Here is a 25,447-nt window from a genome sequence, read left to right on the forward strand (position 1 = left end):
CCATTACTGTATTCTTAATATCCTAGGACCTGCTGGCCCTTGTTGACTCTGACTTGACACAATATAAAATTCTAAAATATATACGGTGGTGTTTTTCCTTCTTCATGTTTGCTTAATTAACTGGATTATTCATTGCATTGAGGGCTCTTCCAACTCCTGCCCCCAGGGGACATGGTGTCTTTCGCTTGGCCACCCAGCATGGCCACCCCATTTCATCCTTGGAAGGAGGGGCTCCCCCATGTTTAAGGCAGTGCCCCACTTCCTGCCAGGCTATTACCACAGCAGGGACAGCCAGGACCCAAGTTCATGAGTGGGTGGAGGCACAGTGCTCTCACCCTGGACTTTGGACCTTGCGGGAGGATGTGCAAATGGAGAGCCCTTTGGAAGGAACCCTCCACAAGGGGGCAGCACTGAGACCAGAGCCGCAGGACCAGGCTCGGGATACCCAGCAGTGCCTAGGACGCTGACGTGGTTCAGTGTCCCCCAGACCTTCCCTGTGAGTGACCCTGGCTGTCGTCCTGCCGTCCACCTTGACTCCTCCCTCTGGGGAGTGCCAATATCCTTCCAATACATGATTCCTCTGCTTCAAGTATGCAGAGGAAGTGTATCCCCAGGGCTGATCCGGCCACAGCCCTGCAGTAGCCACAGGACTCTGTGTGGGCCCCGAGGGAGTGGCTGGTCAGCACTGTGTGAGGTCTTCCCAAGCGCCTCTCTCCCTTCCTTTTATTTAATAATTCACTGAATAGTAAACGATAAGGACACTGTTTGGTCAGTGCTGGGGATGCACTCATGACAGAACGGGACATGTCCCTGCCCTTAGAGAGCGAACAGCCTCCGGCTCCTTCTCAGAGTGCACACTGGCCTTCAGCGAGAGCCAGAAGTTCGGGTGCCTCTCCCCACAGTCTCCCCAGAACCCGCCTTATTTTGGTGTCCTTGCCTTTCCCCATCAGCAGGGGCCTTTTCTCTGTCCCATGCATGTAGAGCCCCGGGTTCACCTGGAGGTCGAAACCACAGCCATTAACATGTGAGTGGCCAGCAGTTTAATGATCAAGGCTTTTAAAAACATTTGAAGACAATAGTCTTCTGTAGTTAAATCTAGACTCCACAATTTCGACCCTAATTCGCAGAACTGGAGTCAATACAGGCAGTTGTTTATGGCCACATCTAGCTCTCCAGCGCAGTAAGTGCCCGGCCCCTCTATTGCTGCTCCCTCTGCCTATCTGTCCCGCCCCACTGCCCGGCCAGGCCCGGCCATCATCATCAGCTGCTAATAGTGGCCTCTGAGAAGCTGTTATTCGATTGCACAAAGACATTGGCAAATTGTTTCTGGAAAAAGGGGGCACGGTTTTCCTTCCCATGGAATCTATCATATCTATCATTCTTGGGAGGTTCAGTCCTTTTTAAGAATGTTTACTTTGAGAGAACAATGCCTGTTAATTTCTGTTGTCCATTTTCCCCTGCACAAAATACAGCATATCACCTAAAGATGAAGAGAGAGAGAGAGAGAGAGAAAAGCAAGGTGTTAAAGAGACCTGAAGTCTACAGCAGGGGTCCCCAAACTACGGCCCGTGGGCCGCATGCGGCCCCCTGAGGCCATTTATCTGGTCCTTGCCACACTTCTGGAAGGGGGCACCTCTTTCATTGGTGGTCAGTGAGAGGAGCACATTGACCATCTCATTAGCCAAAAGCAGGCCCATAGTTCCCATTGAAATACTGGTCAGTTTGTTGATTTAAACTTACTTGTTCTTTATTTTAAATATTGTATTTGTTCTTGTTTTGTTTTTTTACTTTAAAATAAGATATATGCAGTGTGCATAGGGATTTGTTCATAGTTTTTTTTTTATAGTCTGGCCCTCCAACGGTCTGAGGGACAGTGAACTGGCCCCCTGTGTAAAAAGTTTGGGGACTCCTGGTCTACAGATACCTTGATGCCTCCAGGAGCAAAGAGGAGGATGGGGGTGGGGTGGGGGGAGCAAGGACACGGCTGTCCCGGGAGCTGGATGAAAAAGGTGAAGGGATCCCGCGAAGACAGAAACTCATAGACAGACCACAGTGTGGTGACTGCCAGAGGGAAGGGGGCGGGGGAGGCAAAAGAGGGTGTAGGGGACACATGGTGATGGATGGAGACTTGACTTGGGGTGGTGAACACACAATACAACATACAGATGATGTTTTATGGAATTGTACACCTGAAACATAATTTTATTAACCAATGTCACCCCAATAAATTCAATAAAAATTAAAAAAAAAACAGAGCTGTCTGATCAGCTCTTTGTAGGTGACATTTGTACAAACAGGGTGTCCTCTACATGCACCTTCAAACTCCGCAAGCACCCCTCTCTCCAGAACACTATTCAAACGGCCACCGCAGACTTCCAAGTCCAGAGAAACGTCTTCAGGCTTCCTGTTTCCGTGTCCTCCCCCCATCGTTCTTCCCATATCATAATTTGCTTCCATTTACAACAAAAACAAAACAAAAAACCCTCCAGAAAGGATGGTCAGAAGCCAAGGCGGTTCAGAGCCCAACACAAATGAGGAGCTGCTTGTCCCCGATGCTGAACGAGACCACAAGATCTGAACGTCCGTGGTCTGTCCACAGGGTGGACCCTGGGACGCCTCCAAAGGGCGGCCGCCGGCTGCTGCTACCCTGTCATCGACTGTGCTGCCTGTAATTTTCGAGTAGGATGTCCCACATCACACAGCACCAACATCCTTCCCTGCGCTTTTTATAACGTAAATGCTGAGTTCTTGCTGAACAAGCCCTCACTTGTCCAAACCCCGTTAGTCTGTTGTAAAACATATGTACATCGGTATTTTTATTGACTTCTGAGACACGCCAAGTTCCACTCAGGGAAGTTTGGTGTCGTTTCACAGAGACACGTAAATCAGGCATTGCAAGCGCTGGAAGGGACTTCTGCGGTTGTGTGCTTCAACCTACTGCTCTATCCGGTACGGAAATGAGGCCAGGAGAGGTGATTCTCCCACTTAAATTTATACAGATCATTCTAGAAAGAGTGCGATTCAGAACCCAGGCTCCCTGACTTCTGAACCAGAGCTCGTTGCACTTGAAGAAACCAACATACAAAGTTGAATCTTTTAGACATGCTCTGTTGGCCATGTTAAGAGAACATGAGAAAAAGTTTCTTAAAATACAGAATAAAACAAGAAGCCTGGTGATAGCCAATTAAGTTAACACATCCTCCCAATTAAACCTTCGACACAGAAGCCAAACTGTGGGATTTGAGTTGCTCTGCTGATCTTCCGATAGAATTCCTAATGAGCTGCGGACGACCCAAAGGTGAAGGACAGGGAACAGACGACCAAGAGCCTTGAAGGTCCAGCCTCGGACCACCATGCCTGGGCACAATCAGCATCTCTGTCCTCTCGTGGCCAGTGGTGAAAGGGGGCACTGGATGCCTTTGTCCCTGTGGCCCCCAGGATGGGGTGGAGGCGCTCAGGTCCCTAACAGCTGCTCCCTCCGAAGGGGAGAATGCAGATCCCTGAGTGACTGGTTGCCAAGGGCTGCCAGCAGGGGCTGAAAGGCACTACACTAAGCCCAACATCATTATTATTAAACCTACAATTTAAAACCAATTATGCTTTGCAGAAGACTGCAGCCTCCATTTAAAACCACTCCTGGAGGAAAATAAAAAGCTCGTTGTACAGAGTTCAAGGCAAGCTCCAGAAGCACTTATGCCGCATGAAACTGGGATTCAAGCACAAATTAATAACAGTAACCCCGGGGTTCCCACTCCCATGGAAGCAGGACAATGGGAAGTGTGTATCAGAGAAGAAAAACAAGATGCAAACATCCTCCATTCACTGAAGAGCAAGCTGGACCTCCTGGAGGTTTCAAAATAAATTTGCTTATATCCCTCAGGGGGAGAAAACCTAACGTGTAAATCAGAGGTCCTGAACTGGTAGCCACGCCCTCCCAGTGTACTGGCTGGGGAGGGAAGAAAAAGGAGTCACTTGCTGACATCTAGAAGTCAGAATTTTCCATGCAAAAAGTCTGAATGTGCAGCTCTCTTGACAAATCAGAATATCCAGAAATACTACGGCAATGACAATCTAGAGTGAAGTTTTGGTTGTCAACTTTAGATGGATAGATGGGCACATCTCTTATTCACTCCAGTCTCCACCACTCCCTATTGCCTCTTGACAAAGAACCTGTGTCTGCTGCTGCTTATCGTCTTACAAAGGGTTACAGAGAAAGTGAAGTCTTTCTTAGAATGGCATCTTGGTCACAAATTTCCTTATGCTTGTCTTCATTTATTTTTGTTCTCCATCTGACATATCTCAAGACATTTGGTGGTTTGATTCCTAACCCAAATCTCCTTTAAAAGACAAGTGTCCTGCAGCTGCTGAAAATATCAGTCATAAAGGAAGTCAATTTCAATTTGAATAATATTTATCAAGTGCCTGCTGGGTTCCAGGGACTGCACTGGCCTTGGGGAGGAACTTGAAGATAATGAAGGTTCAGCCGCTTCACATAGCATTTGGGCTCGAAGGACTGGGTACAACATTGGAGAAGATGATGTCACACAAAAGGCAAAAACCCCTCTGTGGTTTGGAGGAAGCAGAAACCACCTCTGGCTGGGACATCAGGAAAAGCTAATGAAAGAAACAGCATTTGGAATGGCTTTGGGAAAGGGGTGGGATTTTGCTAACTGAAGAAGGAAAGCAAGACATCTGCTTAAGAGAAAACAAGGTGGGTATTTGCAAGGGCAGGGAAGCTTCAGGGTGTGCAGGGAACGGGAAGGACCCCTCCTCCCCCAAGATGTCTAAATTTGGAAAGAGAGGGGTTGGGAAAGAGAAGGGTTGGGCTGTTGAACTTCTGGGTTTGTTCCCCCCCTCCTCTCCGACTCAACCCCTGAAGAGGCAGAGGTGGCATCTTAGCTCCCTGATGACGACTGAGTGATGCAGAGGGGACACCCTCACACAAATCCCCCTGCACTGAGAACATGCAAAACCCCCTCCCGGATGCAGGCCCCACGGGATGGGTTCCGTCTCTGCGTATCCCGTGCTGACTGCTTGTAAAGCCAGTAGCCAGGGCCACCATCATAGCAGCCTGGCCCATGCAGGTTCGCATTGGATTTGGACAGTCGGTAAAGAAACAAACTGATGAGCCATCATTTTTAATCCTAACTTGCACCCGGCGGGCAAGTAAAAACACACACTGGGCTCCAATACCCACTCACATTCAGTGCTCACAAAGCTACTGACTTATCCGAGTTTCCTAGAATCAAAGGTTTCTAGCTCACCAGACTTATTCACCTCTGTTCCCCATCTCCTTCCTTCTCCCTGCACAAACTCTGCACAAACTGGCTTCTCACTCAACACTCCGCCATCTTGGCTGCTTCTCCTGGCCTCTTCCACGTGGCCTTTCTCTGCTCTCTGCTCTCTAATGCTAATCTCAGGAACCAAGAGACCAAGCTCCTGTTCTGCCCCCATTTTATAGTATAGATTCAAAACCTTTAATCCAATATACAAAATATAGGGAAGTCTCTAATACAAAGTCACTTATCTGGGGCATGAGGGGATTGCACCACCCCACATCAAAAAGGGTGGGAAAGGCCTAGTCCCAAACCAAGCCCCAGGCTACAAGGATTCTGCCTGCCCACAGCCCGCCCCCAGCACACTTTAATATCACCTGGGCAACGGCCTCCACATGGGCAGCGCCATCTTTAACAAAGTGAGCACAATATATTTTATCTGCCCAACACTGCTCGTGGACTCTGTTATTTACTGCAGCAACAGCTGGGTCCCTGGCCCCTGCTGGGTGTGTGCCCAGTATATGGCGTGGTCCCTGCCCTCATGGAAAGGGAACCGACAAGTAGGAAATTAGGAAAGACCTGGGTTTAGCATGGTCTTTCCACTCAGGTGCTAATGTGATAAACTGTGGAATTCAGACTCAACTCCCCACCCTGAAACCCATAGTCTCCTACCCTAAATATGCATCCTGAGGCCAATCTTTTCTCATCATCTGCAGTGATGTCATCTTAGCCCAAGTGCCCTAGCCTAGACCTCTGTGAGGTCCTCCAGACTGGTCTCCCTGCCTGTGCCCTAACCCTTCATAGTCCATTCTCCACACTGGAGAAAAGTCCAGTTTATCATGATACCTTTCTACTAAATACCACCCATCATACTTGGAATAAAGTCTGAAGTCCTCACAGCAGCTTTCAGAGTGCTAAATAACCTTACTTCTGACTGTTCCCTCACCTGCCACCCCATCTCCAGCCGTAGTCACTGGAATATTTGCTGAGTGCTTACCAGGTTCCCTGCAGCCCCCCCAGGTGCTAGGAACAGTAACCCTCTTGTTCTTTCTTGAATACATAAAAATCCTCCTGCCTCAGGCCCTTTGCACTGGCTGTTCCCTCTGCCTGAAACAATCTGTGCCTCAGATCCATATGGGTCCCCACGACGTCACTCACTCAGGCCTTCCTGAATACCCCACCTAGAATGGTACCCCTAGTTATCCAGCTCCTCACCCCACTTTGGTTGCCTCCTAGCACCTGTCATTAGCTGACCTTACCTTATGTTATAAATATATTTGTGCATTACTTTTTCTGCCGTCTCTCCCATTAGAAGGTAAGCTGCATGGGGACAGGTCCTTGTCTGTTTTGTCCACTGTGGTGTCGCTCACATCTAGATGAGTGTTTGGCACAACACAACTCACCACTTTCTGGACGACTAAAATGAGGGCTGATCTGTAGGGCCTGGCACAGAAACCAGTAGTCCAGAAAAAGAGAGAGCAAGGTGAGTCATCCCAGGCAAAGGGCTGACTTGGGGGTTGAATTGGGCTCCGGAGGCCACCTGTGATACAGGAAAAGGCAGACAGGAGCAAAGCCCTCTTCAAGTGGGAGAGAAACCATGGCCCAAAGTAGAGACATGGGATTTAGCAAGACATGGTCTGGAGAGGGCAAACTGGCCCCTGTGACCTCAGCGGTCAGTTCCTGGGGTTTCATGGCCAAAGATGAAGTTGGATAGGAAAGGCAGGATCAGTGGCTTGAAAAATCACCTGCCCAGGCAGGGGTCTATCTCCAGAAACCCAGAGTCAGGAGGCCTGGGGTACAAACCAGGAATCTGCTTTTAGCAGGTTAGGGAACCACTGTAGGAGAAGCCTGCAGTCCCAAAGATAAACAACATCAGCGCAGGATGCCAGTTTTCTATTGAACAGTTTTCTCTTTATCCCGCTGCGAGCCTCTGGGGGGGGGGGGGGGAATCCAGTGAGAGCCAATAGGGGAAGGAGCAACACTGAGGCGGGGTGGGGTGGGGGCGGGAAGCCTGCAGGGCAGCCTCTCTGGATGGGGGGGATCCAGTGAGAGCCAATAGGGGAAGGAGCAGCGCTGAGGGGGGGGTGGGGGCGGGAAGCCTGCAGGGCAGCCTCTCTGGATGGGGGGGGGATCCAGTGAGAGCCAATAGGGGAAGGAGCAGCGCTGAGGGGGGGGGTGGGGGCGGGAAGCCTGCAGGGCAGCCTCTCTGGATGGGGGGGGGGATCCAGTGAGAGCCAATAGGGGAAGGAGCGGCGCTGAGGCGGGGTGGGGCGGGAGCAGGAAGCCTGCAGGGCAGCCCAGGGATGGTTTGGGGCGGGCACAGGACTGCAGGTGAGCACCACGAAGATGGAGACATTGCCTTCTTAACTCCTGAATCAGCTGGGTGTGACGGAGACAGATGTCTACCCAAGACTTCCTGCCAACCTAATTATCTAACCCTCAGAGCTTCATTTTCCCATTCACTCTCTTATTGTACTCACAGAAAACAAACAGAAAAAAATCAGTGGGCCTACTATGGGTCACTGATCTGGGCTGTATGCACAGATAAAACATCATTCCTGCCACTCAAGGCACATTCAGTCTCACCAGGAGACAGATACGCAAGGAAACGACTTCAAAACACTAAACCCTACCCCAGAGTCCTTGCAAAGCTTTAAAGCTAGAATATAAATTAAGGGCCCCTTCAAGGAGAAAATCAAGGACGTTACTTCCATCTTGCTTGCTCGCTTAAGGTGATTCCTAAATTTACTAAGCACTGACAAGGAACTGGTGTACCCCAAGATAGGGTTATGCTAGTGCTGTTCCAGCATCAGGGTTATGCTAGTGCTGTTCCAGGATCAGGGTTATGCTAGTGCTGTTCCAGGATCAGGGTTATGTTAGTGCTGTTCCAGGATCAGGGTTATGCTAAGTGCTGTTCCAGGATCAGGGTTATGCTAGTGCTGTTCCGGGATCAGGGTTATGCTAGTGCTGTTCCGGGATCAGGGTTATGCTAGTGCTGTTCCGGCATCAGGGTTATGCTAGTGCTGTTCCGGGATCAGGGTTATGCTAGTGCTGTTCCGGGATCAGGGTTATGCTAGTGCTGTTCCGGCATCAGGGTTATGCTAGTGCTGTTCCGGGATCAGGGTTATGCTAGTGCTGTTCCGGGATCAGGGTTATGCTAAGTGCTGTTCCAGGATCAGGGTTATGCTAGTGCTGTTCCGGGATCAGGGTTATGCTAGTGCTGTTCCGGGATCAGGGTTATGCTAGTGCTGTTCCGGCATCAGGGTTATGCTAGTGCTGTTCCAGGATCAGGGTTATGCTAGTGCTGTTCCAGGATCAGGGTTATGCTAGTGCTGTTCCAGGATCAGGGTTATGCTAAGTGCTGTTCTGGGATCAGGGTTATGCTAGTGCTGTTTCAGGATGAGGGTTATGCTAGTGCTGTTTCAGGATGAGGGTTATGCTAGTGCTGTTCCAGCATCAGGGTTATGCTAGTGCTGTTCCAGGATCAGGGTTATGCTAGTGCTGTTCCGGCATCAGGGTTATGCTAGTGCTGTTCCAGGATCAGGGTTATGCTAGTGCTGTTCCGGGATCAGGGTTATGCTAGTGCTGTTCCAGCATCAGGGTTATGCTAGTGCTGTTCCGGGATCAGGGTTATGCTAGTGCTGTTCCGGGATCAGGGTTATGCTAGAGCTGTTCCGGGATCAGGGTTATGCTAGTGCTGTTCCAGGATCAGGGTTATGCTAGTGCTGTTCCAGGATCAGGGTTATGCTAGTGCTGTTTCAGGCCTGAGAATTCCTGTCCTACAGATACAGGCGAGGACGGCCAAGCCGTACACAACACTCCCGGGCACTGCCAGCCCTGCCCGGCCCCACTGGAATTGCAATGCATGGAGAACCTAAAACCTTCTCTGAGTCTTTGGTTTCAACCTCCACCCCAAGCAAGTGTGTGATCAGAGCTGCTGATGGCAGCAAACTGGAGAGATTTAAATTTCATCTCCTTTTAATTTTTCTACTCACCCCCTGCCAGGAATGCCTACTTGCAGGGAACAGCCTACCTGGAGACATGGCTGGGAAGCAGGCAGCCAGAGAGAAACATCAGAGTGTCCTGCTGGGGGCAGTCAGGAAGACCCTGAAGAGGAGCCCGTGGGTCGGAACCAGCGTGAGACAAAGGCCCGTGAGCTCTGCTCCGTCTGGGCTTGTCCTGGCTTCCCTCAGAGCAGGGCATCACTGCTAAGACAGGGTGATGGCCACCGAGCTGGTCCTCCCACTTTGCAGGGAGGGGGAGAGACGTGTCAACAGTCACGCAGACAGTTTCTGAGAAAGTCAGGACTAGAATCGGTTTTCTAACTCCAACACTCTCATCTCATATCAGTAACTAAATGCCACCACCAACAAAACAAAACAACAACAAAAAATGGCTGCATTGTAGCAGGCCAAGGACATTGTTTGTGGGATCAAATATCTTGATGCTCAATCTGGGGAATAGGGCTAGCTCTCCCAGGTGGCCTGTCTGAGCAAGGCCAACAAGCTTAGCAGGAAAACAGCCAAACATTCCCAAGAAGAAGTCTCTGCAGTCAAGAGTCAGCTGCCCACGGCATCTGTTCCAATTTGTGACTTCAGTGCCATACAGCCTGAGTTTATCCTTGGTAACCTAAAGAATGAGGGGGTCATCTTGGAAATAAAAAGTAGGTCCAGAGTTTTAACAAGGAAAAAAATATATAACATACCTAGGGAATCCCAATGTTCTCGTGCTCAGGGAGCAGGCTTCTACAGTCATTCGCTCGTGATATATGGGCCGTGGTGAGAACAAATTGTGGAGAAGTTGGCCAGCAGGTCCCAGGTGCCAGCTTATGGGCGGGGTGTTTGGAAAGCTAGCTCCCTGAGGTCAGGCTGCACAGCCATTCACGCCACAGGAATAGCGAAGGCAACCCTGGCCCTTGGAAGAACAAAATGAGTAGGTGGATTGGGTGGTTCTGCCATTGGGAGAGCACAAGCCAGCCCTGAGCATGCCCTGGAAGTCTGCCAGCATTGGCAGAAAAGGCTCCATGCCACCGAGCCCCTCTGGTCCCAAAGACGGGGGCGGGCGGAGTGCTTGGGGCTGTCATCGTCACGTTGCTGAGTTAGGATGAACATGCCCCAATCACGGGCTCCTCGGAAATAAGGAAGAACACAGTGGGAAGGGAGAATTTGCCCAAGTGGCTCCTGAAGCTCAGGGTGAGGACATTTCCACATAAGGGTTGTGTGCAATGAACGGTGTCATGGGTCTTTGTTTACTCCTATTATCCTAGGGTAACAGCAACCTTTTCACTCTCAGAAGTATCCTCACTTGATTTAAAAAGTCATATGGTCACCCTGGCCACAGGGCCCTTTATAACACACATTTCCAAGGGTGATAGTTTAAAATACCAGTTTTGAAAACAATTTCTTGTCTATACCAAGGATGACAAACCATAGGCATATTTGTCCCTTTTCCACTCCCATATGCATGACAGACATTGTTAATGGATCACAGATCTCTTTCCCACCGAGCCTAGACAAAGCCATAGAATCATCTTGAAACAATTTTCCAGAAAACGATTTGTCCTTGCTGCTCTATACCTCACCTCCTCTGTTCAGGAAGTCACTCACGAGGGTGTCAACTTCCTGGGGCCATGAGGACAGAGCCACAGAAGCCTTGCTCTGGCTGCACCTAGGCATGTCTTGGTCAAAGCCAAGACTATATTCTCTTATCTCTTTGGGGACTGGCAGTGACTCCTGCCCAGGTTGCCTGGAACCCAACCAACAGTCCCTGCTTTCCAAGCAGACTAAACCAGCTAGAGCCCCACATTCTACTTGGAACCCTGCATTTGGTGGCCGTGCTGCCCCGAAGGACTGTGCAGTGGCTTGCTATAATGCAGGCCCTCCTCTTGGCTCCATGGATCAAGTTTCACTAGTTTTTCATCCTAGATTTTGGCAACGGTAGAAGACACAATTCAGACACATTTTGCTGAAATTTAACATGCTGCCTTATAAAACTGACCTTTTAGTTCTTGTATTAGGGGAAAGAAAAACTATTCATTGACATGAGTTAGGGGACACCTTACTGCAGAAGTACAGTGTGTCCGTAAAGTCATGGTGCACTTTTGACCAGTCATAGGAAAGCAACAAAAGACGACAGAAATGTGAAATCTGCACCAAATAAAAGGAAAACCCTCCCAGTTTCTGTAGGATGATGTGGCAGCATGTGCACATGGGCAGATGATGACATAACACCATGAAGACAGTGGAGCAGCCCACGGCCATGCCAGTCGAGATGTGGACGGTACAGAGGAAAGTTCAGTGTGTTCTGTGGCTCGCTAAATTCAAATCCATGACCAAAGTGCAATGTGAATATTGGCATGTTTATAATGAAGCGCCACCACATAGGAATAACATTACTCGGTGGGATAAGCAGTTGAAGGAAACCAGCAGTTTGGTGGAGAAACCCCGTTCTGGTAGGCCATCAGTCAGTGATGAGTCTATAGAGGCTATACTGGATGGCTACCTAAGGAGCCCTAAAAAATCTGTGCGTGAGCCCACATCGACCTGCACTGAATAGGTATGAAACTGGGAGAGTTTTCCTTTTATTTGGTGCAGATTTCACATTTCTATCGTCTTTTGTTGCTTTCCTGTGACCGGTCAAAAGTGCACCATGACTTTATGAACACACTGTATATGATGAACAGCGAATATTTTCATTTTCAATAAGACAGGACCTGGCACAAGTGCAACTTGAAACAGAAGAAATTTGACCTTACAAGAACTCTTCTCCTCCAAAGAGGGAAGGCACCAGCTCAGACAAGCTGAAGGCTAATGGCACGCTTCTCCAGGAGCGGACAAGAAAGACTAAGGGCGTGGCAGTGTGGAATGCGGAGAGGCAGGCATGCACGGTGAAAACGTGTGTGAAGGGTCGTGTGATAGTTTAAAATACCAGTTGACCGCCCGTTTAGTGTGACTCCAAAAAGGACCTCTCTCCAGGTGGTGCGTGAGAGCTTCTGGAAGAGGAAGACTTCTAAGACCCTGAAGCCATGTATTTTTTCCCCAGCAAATGCTGATTGAGCACCTACTATGTATCAGGCATGAGTCTAGGTTCGGGGATAAAATCATAGAGGAAACAGATGGTGATACAGTCTCTCTCCATCTCTCCCTCCCTCTCTCTCCCCATCTTTAGCGCTCTCTCGCTGCTCCCACACAGGAGCATTCATAGTGCTTTTTTTTTTTTTTTTTTTTTTTTTTTTTTTTTTTTTTTTTTTTTTTTTTTTTTCATATTTCTGAAGCTGGAAACAGGGAGAGACAGTCAGACAGACTCCCGCATGCGCCCGACCGGGATCCACCCGGCACGCCCACCATGGGGCGGCGCTCTGCCCACCAGGGGGCGATGCTCTGCCCATCCTGGGCGTCGCCATATTGCGACCAGAGCCACTCTAGCGCCTGGGGCAGAGGCCGAGGAGCCATCCCCAGCGCCCGGGCCATCTTTGCTCCAATGGAGCCTTGGCTGCGGGAGGGGAAGAGAGAGACAGAGAGGAAAGCGCGGCGGAGGGGTGGAGAAGCAAATGGGCGCTTCTCCTGTGTGCCCTGGCCGGGAATCGAACCCGGGTCCTCCGCACGCTAGGCCGACGCTCTACCGCTGAGCCAACCGGCCAGGGCCATAGTGCTTTTATCTGCATGGTGAGACTACTGATCTTTATTTCCCTTTTGGTCCAACGATATTTTCTACAATAAACATGAATTTCTTTGTAATATGAAAAATATTACTTTAAAATTAAATAGTAAAAAAAAGGAGAGGGTGCGAGGCACAGGAATGACCCTACTGATACGGAGCTTCTTATCCTACCAGGAGGAGATTTTTTTTAGCACTGTTAAACCTTTTAGTAAGTTCCCTAAAGCCCCTCTGAAATAATTTGAATGTATCCTTAGCCTCAATAATTATACACACCAAAACAAAACAAAAAAAAAAAAAAAGAAGAAAGAAAAGAAAATGTTTTTACAGCATGATTCTTTCCTGTTCAAGTACGAGGGGACAAGGGGGTTGCAGGGACAGGCAATGTCACTGTTATAAAGGATTTGTCCTGTAAGAGCCTGCATGCTACTGGGCCAGCTGTCGTATGAGCCATTCCCCTTTTTCCAGCAATCACTCGAGCTGTTCATCCCACGGGCAGGTCATACACTGCAACACGCTAGGGATGCGGTAGGACACAGGCACAGAGAAACACGACGGAGTGCACATGCCCCTGAAGAGCAAGGACAGGCAACAGCTCGCAGAATACAGTCAAGTTGGAAGAACGTTCTAGAGACTCACTGGAGGTCATGATCAGTGGTTGACATGGCAAACTCACCCAGAGGAACAGATCTAATGTGATCCTCCAGAGGGAAGGAGGGACTGCCTAACCTAAAAGGATGTTTGGAAGGGTTTCTAAATTTGTTTAGAACCCTACTTTTTTATCAAATAGCACATAGCAGAGAAATTAATAATAGACCATAGAAGCAATATAATTTGATTCACAACTTCCGCCAGACGTTAAGTCAAACGCCTTCAGAGACCAGGCAGGTAACTGATTAGACACCTATGGGCATCAGGCACTGTTCGGAGTGTTCCACATGCTTTTCGCTTAGTCCTTGTGATAATCTTCTGAGAGGATATAAATGTTAACAGATGGAGAAATAGGACCCAGAAATTCAGGTTTTGCAAATGTAATGGGTTGGCCAAAGTTCCACAAGCAGAGATTCAGGGTAGGAAGTTCTGCCTTCAGTGTCCCAGCCCTGTCATCATCCTCTCTCCTGCCATGAAGGGACAGAAGTAAGTGCTGTGGGCTGGGTGGTGCCAGGCACAGGCCCCTGTGGCAGCGAACGGCCACCACTGTGCTGCAACAGACGGGTGCCATGCCAGAATGCCCGGGCTCGGAGAAGTAAATAAGTCCCACACTTCAAAGTATAAAACCTGTTGATATTTCAATATTGACAACAAGTTCAACATTTACAAAATAAAAGATAACCCCTCGGCAGACCCAACAAAACCATGTGTGGTGTGACCTGCAGTCCACGTTCCTCCCCTGGGAAACCTCTGCCCACACTGCGCCAGGGCCCCTTTCGCTCTGCCCACACTGCGCCAGGGCCCCTTTCGCTCGTGTGGTTCCAGTCTTCACCATGCCCCGCGAAGGAGCCATTACCATGTCTGTGCATGAAGAACCCGTGAAGGCTCGGGGAGAGTGAAGGGCTTTCTTTCCAGCGCACCCATTCACAGAGGCCCTGACTCAACGTCTCTGCCCTTGGCGGGCAAAGAGGGCTCCCTTCAGCTCGCCCACACTGGTCCCAGCCCCTCACTCCGCAGTCTGCTGAAGAGAAAGCTGCCCTTTGATTTATAGCTTGTTCCCTTTTCCCTATGAAAATGTAACCATCCACAAGCAGGGTTGTGGGGCTCAGCCTTTACTGGTCAACGCACCTTGCTTTTAATAAACATGTCCTTGAAGGAATGGACCAGATCCTGTCCAAAGAGCAGTCTTCCTTAGGGGAGGGCTGCAGACAGCCTGAGCCTGGGCAAGGGGGCGGGGGCACGGCGAGAGAGAGCCAATGCCCCGGGTGGGACACACGGGCTCAGGTCGTTTCACTGGCTGGCCTGGAAGTGGCCCTGGCGGACCGGCTCGTCTCCCGAGAGATGACAATGAGAAGAATGTGGACGACATAACAGTTTCCCCAAGGCTTTTCGCTTTGGGTGATAATTCCCAGATTCTGACTCCAAGTTCAGCTTTTATTTGCCTGCACGCAGCCTCTTCTTTCCCACAACGACTAAAGCTCAGACCTGTCTGGGCTCAGCTGGCCTGTTTTCTAAGTCACTGGGCAGCTGTGACGCTGATGTAAACAGACCAGGAAGAACCTTTCTTTAAAAAGGATTAAAATAAAATTTGACTCTTAACTGAATCAATTTCCATTGCAAAAAGAAATAAAAAAGATAGAGAAATACAAAGAGAAAACAATGTCTTCCACAATCTCATCAATCAGAGACAACCAGACAATTTTAAATTATTTCTTCAATCTTTTTCCAAAGTGTGTGGCTGTGCAGGTGCAGTAGTATTTTGTGCTTAGTTGAGGTCCTACATTACATGTAGTTTTTAAGCTATTATTTTCACTTATATCTTATACATTCTGCCAAATCATTACAATACCTCAAAGATTGACACTTTAATAACTGTGTAATACTGTAAGAAAAAGATCACCATAATTTATTTTACTGAGTCTATGTTAGAAATGTTAGTTCTGGGCTTTTTTTTTTTTTTTTTTTTGCTATCATAAATGATGCTCTGATGAATACAAAATTGTCTCTATTTCCAATTATTTGTTCACGATGTAGTTACAGAAAAGACAGTACCGGCTGATGGGGCACACACTTTGAGACTCTTTTACACTCACTGACACTATGTTTTCCAAAATGCTTTCCAAAACCGGTTGTAGCAATTTACATTAAAATTGTACAGTTCCAAAATCTCTTTGCCCCTTAGTCTTCCTTAACTTCAGCAGCAACTGCTCTTCAGGGAAGGCGGTCCCTCTCCCCCAAACAACACGAGGCCAGAGCAGCGCTGGGTTCCCCTAGTGAAGCTCTGATTTCATTTCACCCCATTTCTGCCGAGCACAAAAACATGTAATACTTGCTGAAAGAGGCAAAGATGCCCTTTATTGTTTTTGTGTAGGTTGTTGCGGAGATCTGAGAACTGGCGGACTCCACCCCAAGCGTGTAAATCATGATGAGCGCCCCCGAAGGGGAAGCATTTCATTTGAAAGGGCAGCAGTGGTTGGAGCTGTGAGGCCCTAGTGCCCAAGAGCTGCTTGTTAGGAATATTTCTAGAAAGTGCAGAATAAGACCGTGCGAAAACCCGGGCTACAGGGTTGCCCTGTCCCCAGGCATCTGCCCCGAACCCTCAGAGGCCACCGAGGCCCAGCTGTGCTCCCCGCCCTGCATCCCCTCCGGCCCCCCACGGCATCACCGGCTTGGCCCAGCAAGGACACGTGGCTGCCCAGCCGTCTCCCCTGGGATGGTCAGGACCAACGGCGGGTAAAGGGTTTCTTTTTTTTTTTTTTTTTTTTTTTTTTTTTTTTTTTTCATTTTTCTGAAGCTGGAAACGGGGAGAGACAGTCAGACAGACTCCCGCATGCGCCCGACCGGGATCCACCCGGCACGCCCACCATGGGGCGACGCTCTGCCCACCAGGGGGCGATGCTCTGCCCATCCTGGGCGTCGCCATATTGCGACCAGAGCCACTCTAGCGCCTGGGGCAGAGGCCACAGAGCCATCCCCAGCGCCCGGGCCATCTTTGCTCCAATGGAGCCTTGGCTGCGGGAGGGGAAGAGAGAGACAGAGAGGAAAGTGCGGCGGAGGGGTGGAGAAGCAAATGGGCGCTTCTCCTGTGTGCCCTGGCCGGGAATCGAACCCGGGTCCTCCGCACGCTAGGCCGACGCTCTACCGCTGAGCCAACCGGCCAGGGCAAGGGTTTCTGTTACCAGAGCCTGCAGACATAAGAAAGGGAGAGGGTACTGCCGTGGGCTGCGCTGTGGTGAGGTGGACGGGCATTTCTCAGGTCTCTGAAAGGAGATGCTTCTGGCGGGAAACAGGTCCTGGATTTCATACCTTGCAATCTCACTCACATGCCAGAAATGTCATTGTCATTGCTGTTCTTCAGGTCTGTGGTCATCCATTGTGAATGAAACTCATGCTTAAGGGGCAGGCAGAACTGAGTGACCCAGCGCAACTTCCTTAACCTCTCTGAGCCTCGGTTTTCTCACCAGAAAACTGGGTCAACAGTGATGTCTGGGATTTTTGTGAGAATTAAGCAACAAAATCCACATAAAGCACAAAAAGTGCTAGTTTGAATACTAGTTATCATGGGATAGCTCAAAAGCAGGTTTATCCAGCTATAAATTATTGGCCCATTTTACTTCTGGAAACCTCTGCTCATGAGATGCCCCAGCAGAGGAAGGGAAAGAAAAGAAATGAAACCTAAAGAGGCACAGTTGCATTAGGTTAGCCCTTCCCACCAGCCACATAATGGGAGGAGGAATTGTAACAAGTGCTAAGAATGAGATGATTAAATGGCCTGTGGCTATTCCTGTCCCCACTCAGCAGCTATCAGAGGATATGAAAACACACAAAGGACGCACACGGTGTGAACTCCGCACAGTGTCAGGACTTCCCTCGGATGCTACCTCCCCTCTTCCAGCCACGAGCAGGCTTCCCCGAGGTGCCACGAAATGGCCGAGTCCCTCGCAGCCCAGGTGTGAGTGGGCAGCCCTCCAGTTAGGCAGCCACAGGGCCCTGGGATCTAGCCATATTCTGCCACTGACAAAACAAATCACTGCCTCTTACAAAATGAATGAATGAATGAATGAATGAATGAATGAATGAACGAACGAACGAATGAATAAATAAGGCAATTGAATTTAGGGGTCATCTCTTGACTCTTATTCAGTAATATGAGAGTATGTAGTACTATTCCCATAAGCAATTTTAAGCTCTAAATTATCTTTTTCTGTGTATCTTGTAAAAGTCTCTTCTCTTTTATAGTGTAGCTGTTTACATCAGTATGAGCAAATGAGTCAAAGAGGGCTTGAATATCAAGTTGAAACACAGTTATATGGCTGCTGGTAGACTGGTGGGATTCAGTGCAAAAACCTGCACTGAGTTAGGTCAAGTCCACAGGTATTTACTGAACAGCTACTCACAGTCACACACTGTAGCAGACCCCCATGCTATACCAAGGAGCCCACTAGCTCCGCATGGTTGTGAGCAGTGATAAGAAGAGCAGCCAAAAGCTATAGAAAGCCTATAGCTTATTTTAATGATATTATTTTGTTTACTACAAAGATATCATAAATCACTAAATGTTTTATTGAAGAGTATTTTCTGTCTACTGAATAGCTGAAAATCTATACCGATAGCAAAACCCAGGACACTGTTAGAGTAGAATCACCTCCATTTTCGATGATTCTGATTTAATGGATTCCTCTACACCCCAGGTAGAACCACCTTAACAATTTTCTTCCTAACACCGCCACCTTAGCTCTCTTCTGCGTATTGTGTAGTTTGGGATATTTTTAGATAGAGTTAACATAAACTGGTAATGGAAGGTTGTTAGTGGGCTGGCCCTTCGTGGTTCTCTCTGTTAGGCTGGTGGCTGGTGAACTCCCATCAAGCTCTGTGCTCTCGTCTCTTCTACTTCCATCTTATAGATGAAAAGAGGCATAAAAGCCACGTAACAGAAGAATGGCAGGAGGCAGTGAGCCAGAGACTGCACTAAGTGACCCCCGTATCATCCCAAATAAACACGAGCCAAAACCCATGTGTGAGTTATGCCAGTACAACTTCAGAACAAGTCCCCATCCCTCCAACCCAAAAGCTACTTCTAAAGTCCCCCCAATCTCTCTGCCTTCACCCCCACAGTTTGGAGCTGCCAAAGTACTGAAGGGGGCTGGCAGGGACACTGGATGCTCCATTGGAAGGCGTTAGATTCAGACAAGTATATCTAATGGTTTTGATTGACTAAGAAACAAATCTGATCAAACAGTTATAACCCTCAGAGACAAGGAATAGAAATTCAATATAAAGAACAGAGCAGAAACGGGAATTTATTGGCACATATAAATTAAAAAGCCATGGGGAATGAAGATAGTTCTCAACATGGATGGATCCATAAATCCTGTCACCAGGAACCTCAGTTGTTCTGTCTTCTGTGCTGGCTTCATTTCCAGCTGGCCCTCTGCATATGGCAGCAAAGACAGACACAGCGGTCGAAGCTTACGCCCCACCGGTTTAGAAACCCCAGCTGTGAACAAGTGCATCTTTCTCAGTGGTTCCAGTCAATGGACTCTCACTGTCTGACTTCCATCATGCGCCCATCATTTAACAAGCCCCGGAGTTACCCATGTTCCTGAAGACAGAGGATAAGGCCAACCATGGACTGAGTGAGAAACAGCCTGACAGAAACCAAGGATGCCCCCAAACCCGTCTACAGTCAGGAGGCTTGGCTGTCTGAACCATAGTAACCCCAGGATTTCTCTAGTCTCAGTTCGGTGCATACTACATATTATATGAGGTTTTGTTAAATCATCAAGAGTTGCTCCCAATCAAGAATTAGAATGTAAGCAGCGCCTTCGGGGCACCTCTGAGCTCCTGTCCAGGCACTATCCACTTAACTTGAAGCAATGTCCCAACTTCTAACATCACAGATATGTTTTGCCTGTTGTTATACTTCATATAAACAGAATTGCATAGAATGTGCTATTTTAGGATTGTGCAATTTTCTGTAGGTATGTCATACTTCAGTTAAAAAATTTAGTTAAAAAAAGAGCTGGTTGTGATATATCTCCCCCACCCTATCAACACCATAAACTGTGTAACTGTCAAGGACTTTCTCAGCCTTTTCAGAAATGGCCTTCTCTCCAAACAAAACAATCTCATAGATAGCAAATTCTTCCAGCATCTGCAGTAAACCACAGGTGGCCAAGGTCACAGGCAGTGGGTCCACGTGAGGGACTTGCCATGCTCTTTAGCCGCCCACCTCACCAGCACAGCCTTGCAGCCTGGGCTCTGTCCTCTCACAGCTGGGTGAGACATCCACCAGAGGTGGGTGGACACCACCAGATGCTGGTCTTTGCATCTGGATTGCAGCAGTGAGCATAGCACAGCTGTCAATCAAGTGACAGTCTGCTAGCAAACCTTCAGAGGCCCATGGGTAGAAGAGAGAGATGCCATTACAGGGTCACTGCGGAACAGTGGTTTAGGAACCCTTTACAGAGAAGCGACAGTTACAAACTCTTCTCCTGCCTCTCCACACTAAAGTTGAGCTCTGGATAAACTCTAAGAGTCTATGCATTCCAGGTGAAAATCTTCTTTATGGGGCAGAACTAGGGCACGCCAACGGGTGGCACTGGCCAAAATGGTCCGGTCATCCTTGGAAGGCAGGGCACCCCTCTGTTCTAGAATTGTGCATGCAGGAGAGGAAGGGGTTCCTCTAAGACTTACCACAGATTCCTGGGATGGGTGAGAAGATGGATTAATGATCTTTAAGGGTATTTTTATTTTTTATTTTATTTTTATAACTTTAGCTATTTAGTACATACTAGGTACTAGCAAAAAAAAACCAAAAACAAACAAACCAGTGTATTCACCATGGAGATTTAAATCTAAGTTAGAAAAGGCATTAAAACCCAAATATAAACATAATAAAATGAAAAAACCACAGCGATCTCTTTCCATCTGAGATTTCTTTCCCTGATGTGGGTCCACTGTGGGACCCGAACACTGACCACACTGCTTAGTATCTTCGGACAGTGTTTCACATATCATAGGTATTCAATAAATACTTACTGTAATCCATCACAGCATCAGGCTAATGAAGAAAAATCACATAATCATATGAATAGATGCAGATAAAGCATTTGATGAAATTTAACACTGATGTTCTTTTTAATGCTCTGATTTCATGATTCTGGCAAAGCCCTTCTAACAGAAGACCAGGAGATAAATCATCAAAACCGAAGCTGGGTCTGACCAGGCAGTGGCGCAGTGGATAGAGCGTCGGACCGGGATGCAGAGGACCCAGGTTCAAGACCCCGAGGTCACCAGCTTGAGTGCGGGATCATCTAGTTTGAGCAAAAGCTAACCAGCTTGGACCCAAGGTCGCTGGCTCGAGCAAGGGGTTACTCTGTCTGTTGAAGGCCCGTGGTCAAGGCACGTATGAGAAGGCAATCAATGAACAACTATGGTGTCGCAATGTGCAATAAAAAACTAATGATTGATGCTTCTCATCTCTCCGTTCCTGTCTGTCTGTCCCTGTCTAGCCTCTCTCTGTCTCTGTAAAATAAATAAACAAACAAACAAACAAATAAATAAATAAATAAATAAATAAAAAAAACAAAGCTGGTATTCCTCAAAAAGCTAACCACGGTGTAACCATATACATGAGCAATGCCCCTCCTGAATATATACCCAGAAGAACCAAAGCGGGCATTCAGCCAAATACTTGTACATGAATATTCACAGCTGCAATATTCACAACCGTTTTAAAAAATAGAAACAACCCAAATGTCCATGAATAGATGAATGAGTAAACAAAATGTGGTATATCCATGCTGTGGAAAATTACTCAGCCTTGAAAAGGAATGAGGCTCTGATACATGCTACAACAGGAATGAACCACAAAATCATTATGCTAAGGGGAAGAAGCCAGATACAAAAGGCCAAAGGTTGAATGATTCCATCGATATGAAATGTCTAGAAGAGTTGAGTCCACAGACCAAGAGCAGATTACTAGAACTGGAGGGAGAGGTAAAGAGGGGTGTGACTCCTTAATTAGGCTGCAGAATCCTGCAGGGGGTTATGAAAATATTGTGGAACTAGACAGAGATGATGGTTATACAACATTATAAATGTACTACATGGCACTGAATTGCAATTTTGTTTTGTGACTTTACCTAAGTAAAAGATAAATGAATAAAACCAACACTAAGTGAGCACCCAGGCTGCCAGGCAAACATGGGCCCCATCGTTCTGGGTCTCTTAATCAGGCATACTCAACCCACAGTTACTCCCTGGATTTGAAAGTTAAGACAAAGCTAAATAACAACATCATCATCAACAAAAACCCTAGCCACTCTGAAAAGGCTCTTTAAGCCTCATCATATCTAACCTCCAGGATAAAAACAGGAAAGGTAGATGTAAATCAACCACCTGCAAGTCAAAAGGCCAAGGATTTTAAGCTTGAAACCACCTTGGGAGCTCAAACAGAGGCTGGAGTAATTTTCCCCTACACTCAAAATATAGCAAAGGGGAAAAAAAAGAAAAAAAAACATAGCAAAGGAATTCACTCTAGATATCCCATGATACACACGACTTTGAGAAAACATAACAGTATTTGAAGGCCTCAAAACCATCTATTTCATTTAGGCAGATCCAGCAACCGGCCTGGCCCCAAGAATCATTACCCAAACACACACACCCTTTTTCTTTAAGTTTCTTTTCCCTTTGAGAGCAAGAACCCAGAATACTAAGCCATTCTCCAATTTAAAAATATTATGAAGTGTAAATAATTTCAGGGTCTTTCCCATTTTGAGACTCATTCCAGTAAAGCCCTGAAAACAGCAAGGTCTGTGGTATGGGAGGCCCCTCAGCCACTTACCAGGTAGAGATTCCTATCCCACCCCAACCCACTTACACACACACACACACACACACCTACTGATGGCTTGGTTTCCTGGAAGTTACTTCTTCCTTAGCTGAACTGTCCTCTGTATGACAGGGGAGGGTGCTCCCCTCTCCTGTAGCTCAGCTGAGCAGAGACGCACTCGTGTCAGAACCATTGCATCACGACTCACAGGTAATATAGTGAGGTCCTGTGGAGAAAGGGAATGATGTGTGCAAAGTGACAATACTACTCAAGCACTCTTGTCAAAGCTGCTCCTTACGGTGCCTAAGACTAGAGGCCTGCAAGAAATAAGTCATCTGCAGAGCTAGCTTGTAAAACAGAAACTTCCATTCCGTAAGAGGCATGAAGAGTTTTTACTCCTCCTCCACTCAATCTTGCCAAAAGTACATAGGAGTTAAGAAAAATCAAGCAGCAAGTATTAAGTGCCAACTCTGTGGATGACACTTGAGATGAGAAGAATTACAGGACACACTCTTGGTCCTCTTAGGATATAGACTCATTTTGGGTGCAGAAGGCACATATATTAAGAATAGACATACACATTTTGTAAAAAAAACATCCCTGAGGTGAAAAGAGATTGTTTTTACGTTGGATGGATGATAAAACTGAGGACAGCCCTTGAACTCCTAACCTCATATTCCTTGCCGTGTCACAGAAAAAGCAGTCCCTCAAAACAGAACAATCTGTATTTGAATACCATCCTCACCCTCTGTGGGCATGACTGTAACAAGATACTAAACCTTCCCAAACCTCACTTTTTCCATCTATAAAATAGGCATCATGTCACCGGTTGTGAAGGGCAGTTGTGAGCATCAAATGAGCCACAGAATTCACAGACCACAGAAGCTGTGCATCATACAATAGCTGTCATTTAATACCATGTGATAGATTAGTCAGTAGTAATTCCTAAAAATAGCTATGGGGTTGGAAGCTGAGTATGCTACACGAACACTCTCACTTCATCCTCCCAACAATCCTGTTATCAGTCATTTTATAAATGAAGCTTAATATCATGGCCGTTGCATTTGTTACGGCAAACTAAACTTTCAGCCAAGAAGCCTGTAGCTCTGAGTTTTTCTAGGCTTGACAGATGCTAAAAAGAAGCATGTATCAAGTGTGGTCACTATCATGTCTGCCCCACTGCCATCAGCACTTGCCAAGGAGTGTCCAAAAACAAGAGCCCTTTCAGCACCCGACTGTCAGGTGACCGGTACCAATGCATTTCTGTTTTGTGTTCAGCTCAAAGCACTCCTTAGAATTCTGTATGTCCATCCCATGGACTGGACAATTGCTTTCATCAGGGCAGTGGCTCTCAAAGAAGGGGAGGAATTTTGCCCTTGGGGGTCATTTGGCAATGTCTGGAGACATGTTTGGTTGTCACGAGTGTGCACGTGGGTGGGGATGGGTTGCTGTGCTCCCGGCCTCTAGCAGACAGACGTCCGAGAGGCTGCTCGGCATCTTGCAACGCCGAGGAGAGGCTCCCACCCCCACAAAGACCTGTTCTGCCCAAAATGTCAGCAGTGCTGAGGTTGAGAAACCCTGACTTAGGGGCAGAGGGAGAACCTTAGGTTTCCTTCTAACTATTGCACATGTGTATGGGTGCTCTGTGACCTTTCCTGGTTGATTTTATAGCAAGAGCCCCGCTTCACGGAGTGCAGGCTTGCGTATCTGCAACGGGAGGCAGCAGTGGAAGGAGAGGAAATGTGGGTCATCGGTATCAGGGGAATCGTAGGAGGAGCACAGAGCCTGGGAATCAATCCCCCAGTGTGTGCTGCGGAGGGTGGGGGGCAGCCTGGGCCGACTCTGAGATAGACGGTAGCCTCGCAGGAGCAGGGAGCGTGCTCCTCAAAGGTGGAGCGGGGAGAGGTCTGGCAGAGGGCTCGGAGGTTCTAGATTGCTTCATTCCTCCATGCAACATTTACTGAGCACTTCTGGGCCAGACGCTGGGGCTACAGAGGGAACTAAGCAGATAAGATGCCTGCCTCCTCTGGGGTGGTGATCACACAATACAATAGAGAGATGATGTATTATAGAACTGTACACCTGATACCTATATGATTTTTTAACCAATGTCATCCCAATAATTCAGTAATAATAATAATAAAAAACCCTGCCTCTTCAGAACTTAGATTCTAGGAGAGACAGATAAGTAAACCAAATGCACTGTGTCAAGTGTCTGAAGAGAAATAAACAGGAAGCTGCAATAAGAAAATAGCAGGTTGTAGGGAGCACTGCTCAGACAAAAGGTCATGAGATGCCATGGAGGAAGTACCATTTAAGCTTGAGACCTAAAGCTAAGAAGAAACCGGTTCCTTAGAGAGCGGAGTGTGGGCGGGCCTGGGGGCCGGGCATCCTCTCTGTCCAGGTGTCTGGCAAGGTCCTGCGTCAGGAAGCCGAGGGCGCGCCTGGGGAATGGTCACGGCGGCTGGCCTACGGCCGGGGGAGGAGGATGGTGCACAGTCTAGTCAGGGGCTGCCATGTGCGGGGCCTTGAATTTTATCTAAGAGCAATGGCAGCTGGCCCTGGGAAGTTCTTGCAACAGAGAGGTAATTCTGCTCTGGAATATCAGTTGGCCGCAAGGAGCGGAGGGACTAGAGAAGACCGATCCTGGAGGCAGATTGCTGGGCTGCCAGCCACGGTCCAGGCATGAAGTGGGGGCGCCCTGTTGCGGAAGGACTGGGCACCTGGGAGGAGACAGATGAGAGGTGAACGTGGACAGACAGCCTGCAGGGCTTGCTGATGGGGGCCGTGGGGTGAAGGAGGGCAGACAGAGGCTGGTGACCCGGTTTCTGCACCACAGCAATGACCAGGCGACTCCTGATTTATCGAGATGGGAAAATGCAGAAGAGAAACAGATTTAGAGGGAAGTAGGGCCCTGTATTCCAATTCTCTAAACCAATGTGCCTGAAAAAAAATCCTCATTCTTAGCCTCCTTATTATTTATAAATATTAATTGGTCAAGCCTGACCTGTGGTGGTGCAGTGGA

General features: G+C 48.0%; 1 protein-coding gene across 4 annotated transcripts in view; it reads right to left on the reverse strand.

Moving 5' to 3' along the window:
• The window catches only part of PDZD2 (PDZ domain containing 2), a 342,143-nt gene that overhangs the window by 252,506 nt on the left and 64,190 nt on the right, over nt 1-25,447 (reverse strand). The window lies entirely within an intron of this gene.

This window comes from Saccopteryx leptura, chromosome 1 (assembly GCF_036850995.1).
Source record: "Saccopteryx leptura isolate mSacLep1 chromosome 1, mSacLep1_pri_phased_curated, whole genome shotgun sequence".
Taxonomy (NCBI): Eukaryota; Metazoa; Chordata; class Mammalia; order Chiroptera; family Emballonuridae; genus Saccopteryx; species Saccopteryx leptura.